This window comes from Chelonia mydas, chromosome 2, assembly GCF_015237465.2.
Source record: "Chelonia mydas isolate rCheMyd1 chromosome 2, rCheMyd1.pri.v2, whole genome shotgun sequence".
NCBI classification, from domain to species: Eukaryota; Metazoa; Chordata; order Testudines; family Cheloniidae; genus Chelonia; species Chelonia mydas.
In genome coordinates, this window is record NC_057850.1 from 10,223,984 (window position 1) to 10,236,786 (window position 12,803).

Below are 12,803 nucleotides of genomic sequence, written 5' to 3' on the forward strand. Positions count from 1 at the left end.
TGAGGGTAAGTTTAATACATTAGCTTTTCACCTGTGTAGCCTAGTTCAGACCCTCATTATTAAATAGCCTACAAATTCCATACAGCAGTTAAGCATATGCTCCTCAGGTTCTTACACATGATAACTTATGTACTTATCATAAGTACATGTGGTGGTGGTGGTTGTTTTTTATCCTCTAACTTTGACCATTGTGAAGGCCCTGTGATTTTTGGTTTTTGGTTTTTTTGCAGGTACATAATTTTGCCATAGAATCCACCCCTTGCTCCAGAGTCTAAGCTTTGATTTAAAACAAAACATAGGTTGGTCTACACTGAAAAGTTACATCTGCGTAGTTGTCTCTCTTAGGAGTGTGAAAAATCCACACCCTGAGCAGAGGTAATGCGGAGTCACGTGCCCCTACCCCTCCAGATTTCTGCGAGCACTGAGCTGCCCTTATAGGGTCAGTTCACTCTGAGCCCTGCAGCCCCACGAATAGCCCATGGCTGCAATGGCTGGGTGATACATGAAACGCTACGGGGGCCAGATGTTGACCAATACTTGTGATTGAGCTTTGATTTAGTAATTAACTGAGGACATTTTTGTGCCAAAAGTACAGTATTGTAAATAGAAACTTGATTGGTCTCTGGCTTCAATAACTTTTATCTGCTTTGTACAGCAGGAAGTTCTTTGACTAAATTTATGTCAGACATGTAATCTCTGCAAACATAGTGGTGAAATAATAGGAGCCTTTTCAATATGCATCTAAAACAGATACAAGGACATATGCTTTTGTGTGCTAGATATGCTATAAAAGGAATAAAACAATGTTTTAGTTTGTAGATAATTTGTCCTGTCCTCCAAATTGTGATAGGTGGGATGGGTTTGGAAGGAAGAATGAAAGTAAAATTATTCCAAAGGTACATTCATGCAGTGGGGGTGGATTAGTACAAGTGCCTGTCTTCTATATTTACAAATTTCAGTGTCACGTAGCTGAAACTACACATGTGTGGTATCTACCAATATTGTTTTTAACAGAAATAGTTAGTAGTTCCTGCTGTTGCCGGGTAGAGCCATGTTTAAAAGTGTTATACTTGAGAAGACGGCTATGAGACCAGTGTAAACTCCTACAGTTTTATATTGGTGTAGAACACTGTTTTGGCTGCCTGATTTTGACAGGGCCAGAATCTTAAATTTGTCTCTGAGGGCTTGTCTAAATTACCTGCTGGCTGGATGGGCAGCGATCGATCCAGCGGGGGTCGATTTATTGCATCTAGACTAGATGCGATAAATCGACCGCCGAGCGCTCTCCCGTCGACTCCGGTACTCCACCGGGTTGAGAGGCGCAGACGGAGTCAATGGGGGAGTGTCAGCCATCGACTTACTGGGGTAAGTAGATCTAAGTACATCAACTTCAGCTACGTTATTCACGTAGCTGAAGTTGCGTAACTTAAATCTATTTCTTTTCCCCCCTCTTCTCCCCCCAGTGTAGACCAGGCCTAAGCCATGTACTTAGACTAGAGCAAGAGTCACAAACTAGAATGCCACATGTGTTATAAACTGGTGTATAAGGATGCAGTGCTTAGTGTTGTGAGGTGAGAGCAAGAAGTGCCATTATAGCTGGTAATGTCACAGATAGGATATTAGTAAGAGTATGTCTACGCTTAACTGGGTGATTAAGTCCTAGGTCTGAGCACTTGGATTCATCCAGCCTGAGTACGAGTGTTCCCGCAGCAAAGCCCTTCCCCATTTATTTGCCTTCACTTTGTCTACCCTCACCAGTGTGTGCGGTTCTTTGTGTTGAGATGCTCTGGGATTTTTTTCCCAGTCATTTATGTCAATTTCTGGAGAGCTTGTCTGCCCCTTGTGGGGGGTGGGCAGCGGAGGAGGGAGAGCGAATTGTGGAAAGGACATTGGAATACTATGAGCACTTGAGTGATCTTGCCTGCATCCTCGCCGCAAATGGGTTGCAGCCTGAACTAAGGCACAGCTTGAGCTTTAACCCGTGCCTCTAGCCACGCAAGCAAGCATGGGTTCAAATAGAAAACAAACATAAACTTGAAGGAATCTGATTAAGCTAAACTGAAATAAGAGTTTACATAGGATTCGATGTCTTAACTAAATCAGTTTAAAAAACAATTTAAATTAAACTGATGCAACTTTATCATGTAGATAAATGAGGTCTTAAGAATGTAGGAATTGCTATACTGGATCAATATTCTCTCTCTAACAATGACCAGCAGCAGAAGACTCAGGGTTGAAACTGTGCTGTAGGTGGATGTGGGATAACTTGTCCTTGTATCCCTTCAAAAACTTGTTTTGGTGTTAGCAGTTACTATTATAACCTTAAGTGATCACTCTGGTTACAGTGTGTATGGTAACATCCATTGTTTCATGTTCTCTGTGTATATAAATCTCCCCTGTATTTTCCACTGAATGCATCCAATGAAGTGAGCTGTAGCTCACGAAAGCTTATGCTCAAATAAATGTGTTAGTCTCTAAGGTGCCACAAGTACTCCTTTTCTTTTTGCAAATACAGACTAACACGGCTGCTACTCTGAAACCTATTATAACTCTGGGTATTTTTATTACCTGTATAAATGCTCAGTCTCTGTATGAATCTTGCTAAATTTTTGGCCTCACTGATATCCTCTGGTATTGAATTCCACAGTCTCATTATGTGTTGTGTGAAAATAAATTTTTGTTTCTCAATTCTGAATTTGCTGCTTGTTCTTCTATCATGAGACAGGATATAGAAGCTAATGTTTACGACTTATTGTTATATATACGTTTAAACTCTTGGAGGTTGATGAAACGTGAGTTTCCAGACAACTCGGAGGAAGACCGTTGAGCTGTTGGAACAGTCCATTAGTGGTTTGGGAGGATTGTGTAACATTATTTTGATCTCCTCTGATTATAGTGGCTTCGAAGCAGCCTCTCTGCTGGCTTTGTTCTCATAGTTTACCATGGTTTACGGGTGGGTGGTGACTGAATGAGAGGCAGAATGGCTAAAATGGTTTGCATTCAACTTAAACTTAACATGGTCAAGACTGGGCTCTTCTTTTTCCTTCACAAGCTTCTCCCTCACCATTGATGGCACCACCATCTTCTAAAGTGTTAATATGCACAACCTCGGTGTTCTGTTTGATTCTGCTCTCTTTCTAGACACTCACATCCAGGCCATATTCAAGTCTTGCCACTTCCTCTGGCATAACACTTCTAAGATCATACCTTTTTATCTTGGACAACAAAATTAAAAGGTAATCCAGACCCTGATCTCTCATTTTGATTACTGCAACTTCTTCTCTAGCAGTGTAAACAACCACTTAGCTTCCCTAGTTTCCATTCAGAATGCTGCAGCAATCATCTTGTAGGCTATTGCTCTTACCATTTCACCCTCCTGGAAATCCCTCCACTGGCTACACTGAATACAAGCTCCTTGTCCAGTCTCTCTCTCTCTCTCTTTTTTTTTTTTTTTGGGTAAGGGAATTCATAACCTCTCCACCCTATCCCCAACCCATCTATTCTCTTAACTTATTGCATCAGCTGCCCTTCTATTCTGCCGATGGTGCCAGGGCTTATCTCTTGTTTGCTTGCTTTTCCTGCAAGCAATTTATGCTTTCTTCCATGCTGCTACTCACATGTGGGTTGCCTTCCCCATACTAGTCCCTAAAGCTACTACCCTGTCCTTCCCTTTTCCCTATGGTTTCTTCTAGCCATCATTGTTTCCTGTGGTAAATTAAATTGCAGAAAATACTGTCCTATTTAGTCTGTGCATTGTCTAGTATAATGGGGACCAGTCCTGATCGGGCCCTTCAGTTGCTACATTGATATAAAAAAAAGTAATAGTAAAACTGGTGATGGAATCTTGAGCGGAATCTCATCAATGTCTGCATACTGAAGTTTTCAAGTGCTGTATCCTGGGGCTATACAGGAAGTGACTTGCACGCCTGGGCTGCGGTGTATTCAGTATGTTGATGAAACCCAGCTCCACACTTGGGTTACAACGGACCTGGATGGTAAAGAGGAACAAGTATTCCAGTGTTTTATGAAATTGGAGTGTGGATGATGGTGAGCTGTCTGAGGCTAAATCCAGATAAGACTGAAGTGATGTCGGGGGCACCAACTGCAGGAGCTTGAAAGTGTAGCAAATGGACAACCAACCTAATTCTCAATTACTGAGAGACAATCTCCATTCATTGCTTTCCACAACCAAATCGCTGTACAACTTTTCATGAGTGATGTACCCAAGTATTTGGATTCTAATATATAAACTCTATTGTTAAATCTATTCACCTAAATTTGGGTTATTGCTGATTATGTACTCTGTGTATCATGACTTTTAAAAACAAACTTTGTATTTGTGGATAATCTAAGCACTATACTCAGATGTACAGACGCTCTTTTCTCAACCTATGTATTATATAATTTTTTTTACATTAGCTTTAATTTTTTTAAAATCTGTAGCTGAGGGAGCACATCCACCATTTGACTCAGATTTACAATCTTGGAGTTTTGCTTGACTCGTGGCTACTTTTTAGGAGATTAGATAGCAGCTGTGACCATATCTGGCCATGTTCTCCTATGTCTGGCTCGATGAGTGGCCCATTTAAATCTTTCGTGTGTTCATCTCGATTAGGTTTCTGTAATATGTAGTATGAGGGGGCTACATACTGGGACAATTCAGAAGATCAGACTAATGCAGCTGCTTGCTTGCTGAGTAGTGTGTCCTGTAAGGAGTTCACACTACCAGTGCTCAGAGTTGTGCTGACTTCTGTTAAGTTTAAGGGTGGACTTCAAGGTGCTGGTCTTTAGCCCATAAAGCCCTAAATGATTTGGCCACTTGAGTCCTCTTGCTATATTGTCACAATTGAGATCAGTGGCGATGCATGAACTGGAGCTCACTTGATACCAAATAGTATTATTGTAGTGCCTAGAGCTCTGGCTAGGTCCCAGAGAAATTCAGGAGGTAGAGAACAAGAAAATAAATCACAATGAAAAAAGGGGAAAATTTATTATAAAATAATTATCACAATAAAGAATACAGTTTTATCCTGTACTGAAAATATTCTATTATAGAAGGTTCTTTTTTACTGCCTTTATACAGTGATGTAGAAAACCACAACATTATCTCTTGAAAACAGGGTTACACATGAGTGGGTTTCCTGTAAACTAAAGACATGCCCACATCTGCTTTCACTATCTAAATAGATTAAATACAACATATTAAAATTGTAGAGCTTTATTTGAAGTTAGGAAATTCAGAGTTAAAAACTGAGTATATTTTAGCTATAAGTCACCTTGCCCTTGCACAAGGCTTTTTCAATTAGGAAGGCAGGTATTACTTTTGATGCATCTCTTATAAAGGGATCCTTTTGTGGATTTAATCACCACCTAAAGTAATTTTAAGTGTTTGACATTATGTGAGCGGGGAAGACCTAGAAACTCAACATTCTTTTGGACCCTATTCTTCTATAATGTAGAAAAGGCATTACAGAGAGAGTGGAAACTAAGCTTAAAAACTCTGAAAAGCCTGCAGGAAGGTGTAATAATTTGTTGTTTGGGGCAGGGGCTTTATCATTGTGTTTGTACAGTGCTTAGCACAATAGGGTTCTGATCTTGGTTGGCGTTTATAGGTTAGGAAAGATGTCCTAGTGGACAAGGCACCATACAGGGACGCTCCTATAGAACCTTGATCAAGTCACTTACTCTATCCCAGAGGTTCTCAACCTTTCCAGACAACTGTACCCCTTTCAGGAGTCTGATTTGTCTTGCGTACCCCCATGTTACACCTTACTTTAAAAACTACTTGCTTATAAAATCAGACATAAAAATGCAAAAGTGTCACAGCATGCTATTACTGAAAAATTGCTTACTTTCTCATTTTGCCATATCATTACAAAATAAATCAATTGGAATATATAAATATTGTACATACTTTTCAGTGTATGGTATATAGACGAGTATAAACAAATCATTGTATGAAATTTAGTTTGTACTGACTTTTTATGTTGCCTGTTGTAAAAATAGGCAAATATCTAGATGAGTTGATGTTCCCCCTGGAAGGCCTCTGTGTACCCCCAGGGGTACGTGTACCCCTGGCTGAGAACCACTGCTTTATCCTGTCTCGGTTCATAACCTGTAAGATGAAGATAGACTTTTACCTCAGAGGAGTGTTTAGGGTAAAATCTCTTAATGACTGTAAGGGCTCAGATACTATAGTGACATATAAGTACTAACTAATGATAAACTCAGAATAGAAATTCAGTGTTGTCAGTGGCCCTTTTCACATAGAGAGGGCATAAGAAAAACAGAGCTCACCTTGAGGAGTCTTAGGGCTTGGCTACACTTATTTTATAGCACTCTAACTTGCTGGCTCAGGGGGGTGAAAAGTCACCCCGCTGAGCACAGCAAGTCAGAGCACTTTAAAGCACTAGTGTAAACAGGTTCCCAGCGCTGGGAGCTAATCCCCTCGTGGAGGTAGATTACCAGGAATGCTGGGAGAGCTCTCTCCCGGCGTGCTCATGCGACCACACTCGCACTTCAAAGTGCTGCCGTGGGAGTGCTCCCATGACAGCGCTTTTTGAAGTTTCCAGTGTAGCCATGCCCTTAGACCATTGCCAGAAATGGCCTTCTCTTTTGTACTGAGCTCAAGATTGGGGGTGTCCTCCTCCTTGCCCAAGGCTTCCTTAGGAGCGATGATGACATAGACTATAGTTCTCCCCAGAACCCCTTACTATTCATCATGTTCCTGAAGTGGAGCAAAAAGCCCTGAAGGGGAAGTTAACAATCCTGTAAACAGCCGTGTGTGAATTTCTCAGTAGTGATTCACAAGATTAAGAAAAGTTACACCTATGTAATCCTCTCTAGGTTTTCACATTGTGCTTATTGCCATAGTTGTTGAGCGTTTAGTCCTCAGTGCCAAGAATAGAAGTTTTAAGAACTCAAATGCAGAGGTGAAGATTTTTTGGTGGGAATATTTTTCTCTTCTGCCATAATGCCAGCAATTCAGTAAACAAAACAAACCCATCAGAGGCCCTGTTCCTCCCATTGATGAGGAAAAAGGTCTTGAGGAGGCAGAAATCTGGATTTTATTCTAGAAAAACTAACATAATATACCTGATTCTTCTGTTTTTATAGAATGGTGGAGTAGCAGATTCTGAACAGAGAAGGAAACAGTTGGTCCTTCTAGATGTAGAAAAATCTGCTTTAATCTTGATTTTTTAATTTTTATTTATTTTATTTATTTATCGGTTCCCACAAAATCAAATCTGTCATGGGTGGCTAATTTGCTGCTTGTTTTAGGCCTAGTTTCAGGTGTTTGGGCACTCCTGCACTCAGCATTGCAGTGCTTAAGTCTCATTTTCAGAAGTGACTTAGGCTCCAAAGTCAGCTAAGCATTGCTACATTGAGTGCACCAACACTTACACCTTTAAAAAACTGGGCCTTCACCCCCCAAAAAGCATTATTTTTAAGATATAGAAAAAAGTATCATGGCCAGAGATAAGCTAAAGAACATTTTCTTCCCCTTCTCAAACAAAGTAGCAGATGAATAAAGAGTGTATGGGGGATCTAATAAGCACCCACCTCTTGTTTTGGTGAGGTTTGGAACTTTAATCAGTGATTCAATTTAATCTAGCAATGTAGTAATTTCATAATTAAGGTGGCATTGAGAATTGCATTTAAAACAAGATTAAAATTCCTTTTATTTCTCACTTCCATGATTGAATTAATCTCTATATTTTAACACAATAACCCCTTCTTTAGCTAACTTTTGAAAGTAGGGAAATAAGTTCTTCCCCCTACCACCTCTTCCTGTACCGCAGTGCCATTCTTTAGCCAATCTACCCCACTTTAGCAGCACTGGCAGGGAGATAAGCACGTAAGTGACATGCCTGCCCAGGGTGAATGGATCAGTGTGCTGGGAGCAGAGTGTTCATGTGGGGTGTTTAGGAAGAGATCAAACTTTCGGGAGGGAAGGGCATGGGGAAGCACTGGTATCTTGCTATTTTTCCCCTTGCCATAGCTCTGAAGTCTGGTCTACACCTAAAACATAGGTCAATCTAGCTACAGGCCCATGAAAATTTTCATGCTTTGTGCAATGTAGTTAAGTCAACCTAACCCCCATTGTACGTGCAGCTAGGCTGTCAGAAGAGTTCTTATTTTGCCCTAGCTACTACCTCTCAAAGGGGTTTATTTACAACAGCAATGGAAGAAACCCTTCTCTCACTGTAGAGAGTGTATGCCACAACGGCTTAGCTGCAATGCTGTAGCTGTGCCACTGTAGCCCTTGTAGTGTAGACGTACCTTCTAACAAGCTACAAAAGATTTGTAGGCTGGGAATGGCAAAGGATTGCTAATTTGTCGTCGTCTTTCTCCTGAAACACTGATCTGTCTCCTTGACTCTCTGCCTGGCCTTCTCTTCTCCTTACAGCCTATCATACTTCCTTGCTCCCTACTATGATCCTAGCCCCGTCCTCCTCATCAGTTCCCCTCTCTGGCCATCCTTATGTCCTCCAGCTACAATCCATCATGATCTCTATTGCCAATCAAATCCTGCTTTTCATTCCCTGCCTGCAAAGCTAATATTTAAGAAGGGCAAGTAAATGACCTGGATAACTATAGGCTAGTCAGCCTGCAATCAATCTATCCTGGATAAAATAATGGAACTGCTGATACAGGACTTATTCAATAAGGAATTAAAGGATGGTAATTAATGCCAATCAACATGGATTTATGGAAAATAACTTTTTCTAATTTTATCATTTTTGGTGAGACTACAAGTTTGGTTGATAAAGGTAGTAGTGTTGATGTTCTATATTTACAGCTCTGGAAGGCATTTGACTGAGTACTGCATGACATTTTGATTAAGAAACAAAAATGTTACAAATGGTACACATTACGTGGATTAAAAACTGACAGGTCTAAAAATATTATTGTAAATAGGGGACCATAGAAATGATGCACAAACTATGACAGTGGTAAATCATGAAGAGAACAGGTCACTACTACGGCACAATCTGGATCACTTGATAAGCTGGGCACAAGCAAACTGCATTGTCATACAGCTACATATAAATGAGTTCATCTAGGAATAAAGAGTGTAGGCTATACATACAAGATGGCAGACTCTATTCTGGTCTCAAGGCTGATTCCCCACTCTGGCACTTTGAGTGCAGAAGGTTGGGGCCTGCAAGGATTCTAAAAACTAATACTCGCCACTTCAGGATTATATTAAACTCCCAAGAGTACAGCTTTTCTCTGACCTTGGATGGGTAGATGCTGCCACCACCCAAGTGCAAAAACCACTTTTGGAACCCAGGAAGGCGCACTTGGGAATCCCTTCCTGTAGGGTACCCTCAAGCCCTTTCACATCCCCTTTGGGGAAGAGCTTAGAAAGAAAACAAAACCAGCTGTTGCCACCAACTAATTAAACAACATATGCACACACCTTGTAGGGACACACAAATCCAGTCCTGTTCTTAAAAAAAGGTAAATTTTATTAAGAACAAAAAGAAAGAAAATACATCTGGAATTCAGGCTTTTTGCTAGGTTTTAAAAAAACAATTACAAGGATTTAGTATCAAGATAGCTTCTTGAGATCCAGGTTAAAGGTTACAGTCAAAACAAAAGCACCTGGGGTTAGCGCAGAGGAGGGCACAAGCCGTAAAGAAATAAAATAGAGAAACCTAATCGTGTCTTCCTTGACATTTCCTGATCTACTTACATATCTGGGGTTTCAAATGAGTAGTTTCTAGGTATCATCTGATGATTTTCATACCTGGCCCAATCATTTACAGCGTAGTTCCAGCCCTGACTTTGCTCTGTCCCCTCTCTCCGGACAACAACAACAGACAAAGGGAAAGTCATCTCTCTTTACCCCCCCCCCCCCCATTTTAAAAAGTTCTAGCCTTCCCATTGGCTCTTTTGGTCAGGTGCCCACTCCCTTCCTTTTACCTATGGACTTTTTAAACCCTTTACAGGTAAAGCAAGTGGAGAACAGCTACTAAGAGGATTTTATAGCTAACTGGCTGGCTGGGTGCCCATAAAAGGGAGCCTCCCTCCCCCTTTCATTTCTCACATCTGGAAAGCAGATTTGGAAGTCATGTTGGATAATCAGCTGAACATGAACTCCCAGTTTGATGCTGTAGCCAAAAGGGCTAATGTAGTATTGGGCTTTATAAACAGGGCAATCTCGAGTAGGAGTAGAGAAGTTATTTTACCTCTGTATTTCACGCTGGCATGACTTCTGCTGGAATACTGTGTCCAGTTCTGATGTCCACTATTCAAGAATGATGTTGATAAATTGGAGATGGTTCAGAGAAAAGCCACAAGAATGATTAAAGGATAGAAAACCTGCCATATAGTATAGAATCAAGGAGTTCAATCTATTTAGCTTAACATAGAAAAGGTTAAGGAGTAACTTGATCTTAACTACATGGGGAGCAAATATTTGATGATTGGCTCTTAAGTCTAGCAGAGAAAGGTATTAATGTGATCGAATGGCTGGAAGTTGAAAATAGACAAATTCAAACAAAATGAGGCATAATTTTTAACCATGCGAATAATTAACCATTGGAACAATTTACCAGTGGGTGGATTCTCCATCACTGGTGTGACAGGGTTGGGCCAGATGGCTACAGGAGAATGATAGAAGGCAGATATATTAGCCCCAGGTTGAGTAGGTCCCCTTTCCCTGGGTAAGGCAACAGGGAAGGTTCCAGAACTTTCTGGAAACAATTAAGACACAGGCAGATTAGAACACCTGAAGCCAATCAAGAAGATGCTAGAATCAATTAAGGCTGGCTAATCAGGGCATCTGAGTTTAAAAAGGACCTCACTTCAGTGTGTGGCATGCATGTGAGGAGCTGGGAGCAAGAGGCACTAGGAGCTGAGAGTGAGAACGCGGACTGTTGGAGGACTGAGGTGTACAAGCATTATCAGACACCAGGAGGAAGGTCCTATGGTGAGGATAAAGAAGGTGTTGGGAGGAGGCCATGGGGAAGTAGCCCAGGGAGTTGTAGCTGTCGCACAGCTGTTCCAGGAGGCACTCTAGACAGCTGCATTCCACAGGGCCCTGGGCTGGAACCCGGAGTAGAGGGCAGGCCCGGGTTCCCCCCAAACTTCTCAACTCCTGGTCAGACACAGAAGGAGTTGACCTGGACTGTGGGTTCATGAAAACGGCCAAACTGAGGGCTGCCGTGAATCTGCGAGGCGAGCAGATCCGCCAATAAGCGCAAGACCCACCAAGGTAGAGGAGGAACTTTGTCACACTGGCAATTTTTACATCAAGAGTGGAAATTATTTTAAGAGACCTGCTGTGATAATTTTTGGGGGCAAGGTCCATCTTGCCCAGTATCCTCTCTTTTGACAGTAGCCCATGCCAGATGCTTCAGTTGGAATGATCAGAGGGTAGTTGGAAAGTAACTGAAATACTTTTCTCATAGATTGTATTTTCCAAATGGACAGTCTACTGAGGGACAATCTACACTCATTCCTATATTTGCTTTCTACAACCAACTCTCTGAATAACTTTTCATGAGTGATGTACCCGAGTATTCGGATTCTAATATCTAAACTGTATTGTTAAATTTATTCACCTGAATTTCGGTTATTGCTGATTATGCACTATATGTATCTTATGACTTCTTAAAACTTTGTATTTTGGATAATCTAAGCATTACACCCAGATGTACAGACACTCTTTTCTTAACCTGTGTATTATATACTTTTTAACATTAGCTTTAATAAAAATTTTAAATTGAGTGATCCATCCTCTGTCGTCCAGTCCCAGCATCTGGAAGTCAGAGGCTTAGGGACATCCAGAGCATGGGTTTGCATCCCTGACTATTTTGGCTAATAGCCTATGTTGCATCCCTGACTATTTTGGCTAATAGACTATCCTTCATGAACTTATCTGATTCTTTTATAAAACAATTTATACTTTTGGCCTTCACAGCAGCCCCTGGCAATGAGTTCCACAGGTTGACTGTATTGTGTGAAGAAGTACTTTGTTTTAAACCTGCTGCCTATTAATTTCATTGGGTGACCTCTGGTTCCTGTGTTATGTGAAGGGGTAAATATCACTTCCTTATTAACTTTCTCCCCATATTTCATGATTTTATAGACCTCTTTTGTTGTATATACTGGAACTACAGGAGGGAACAGTTTCCCAAATTAAAATAATCTATTGATTAATGAAGCAACAATTTACAGTTTATTATATGAAAGACTTCTGAGAGGTCCAAAATGGCCAACTGATGCAAATTTAAAAAACAGCAGAATGTTCTTTACCCTGTGCAATGCATTCTGGACTCTAGAGGAAGACTGAAAATTACCCAGAATGTTCCGGGTGTCAGAACAACAGCTGCCTTCTCAACATTCCTCTAAACTCCATTTTTTTAGGAATGAGGATGTGTGCTAATGAAATGTTAGAGAAATTTTTACCAAGTGATAGAAGAGAGCTTAGTTTATCTAACTTCAGTTTATAAAATTGGGTATATGCTACCAAACAACACTGTTGCAATGGGTGAAATACTGGAATCCTGCAAAGTAATGAATTTCTCATATGGCGATGGAAAAATTAAGATAGCTCAAAAGTGAGAAACTTGAAAGGGTTTATTTTCCTCTTTCAATTCTATCCCACGGGTGGATGCAAGCATAGGTAGATGTGAAGAGTTGATTGATCTTTCTGGCTCCATTAAGGGGAAATTATAAGATTTACAATGTAAAAGTTCACTTCAGAAAGAGAAATTCACACGAAAAACAGTGGAAAGCTCTCTCTTAACTACTTTGAAAACAGGAATATAGTAAGTCGTCTTAGATAG

General features: G+C 40.7%; 1 protein-coding gene and 1 long non-coding RNA gene across 6 annotated transcripts in view; both read left to right on the forward strand.

Annotated features, from left to right (window-relative positions):
• Window positions 1–12,803, forward strand: part of AGO2 (argonaute RISC catalytic component 2) — a 113,606-nt gene that overhangs the window by 15,245 nt on the left and 85,558 nt on the right. The gene's annotated exons all lie outside the window — the stretch shown is intronic.
• On the forward strand, window positions 904–7,207 carry LOC122464384. The gene is made up of 2 exons (XR_006288342.1): window positions 904–2,246; window positions 3,826–7,207. It is a non-coding gene; the product is annotated as an uncharacterized LOC122464384 (long non-coding RNA).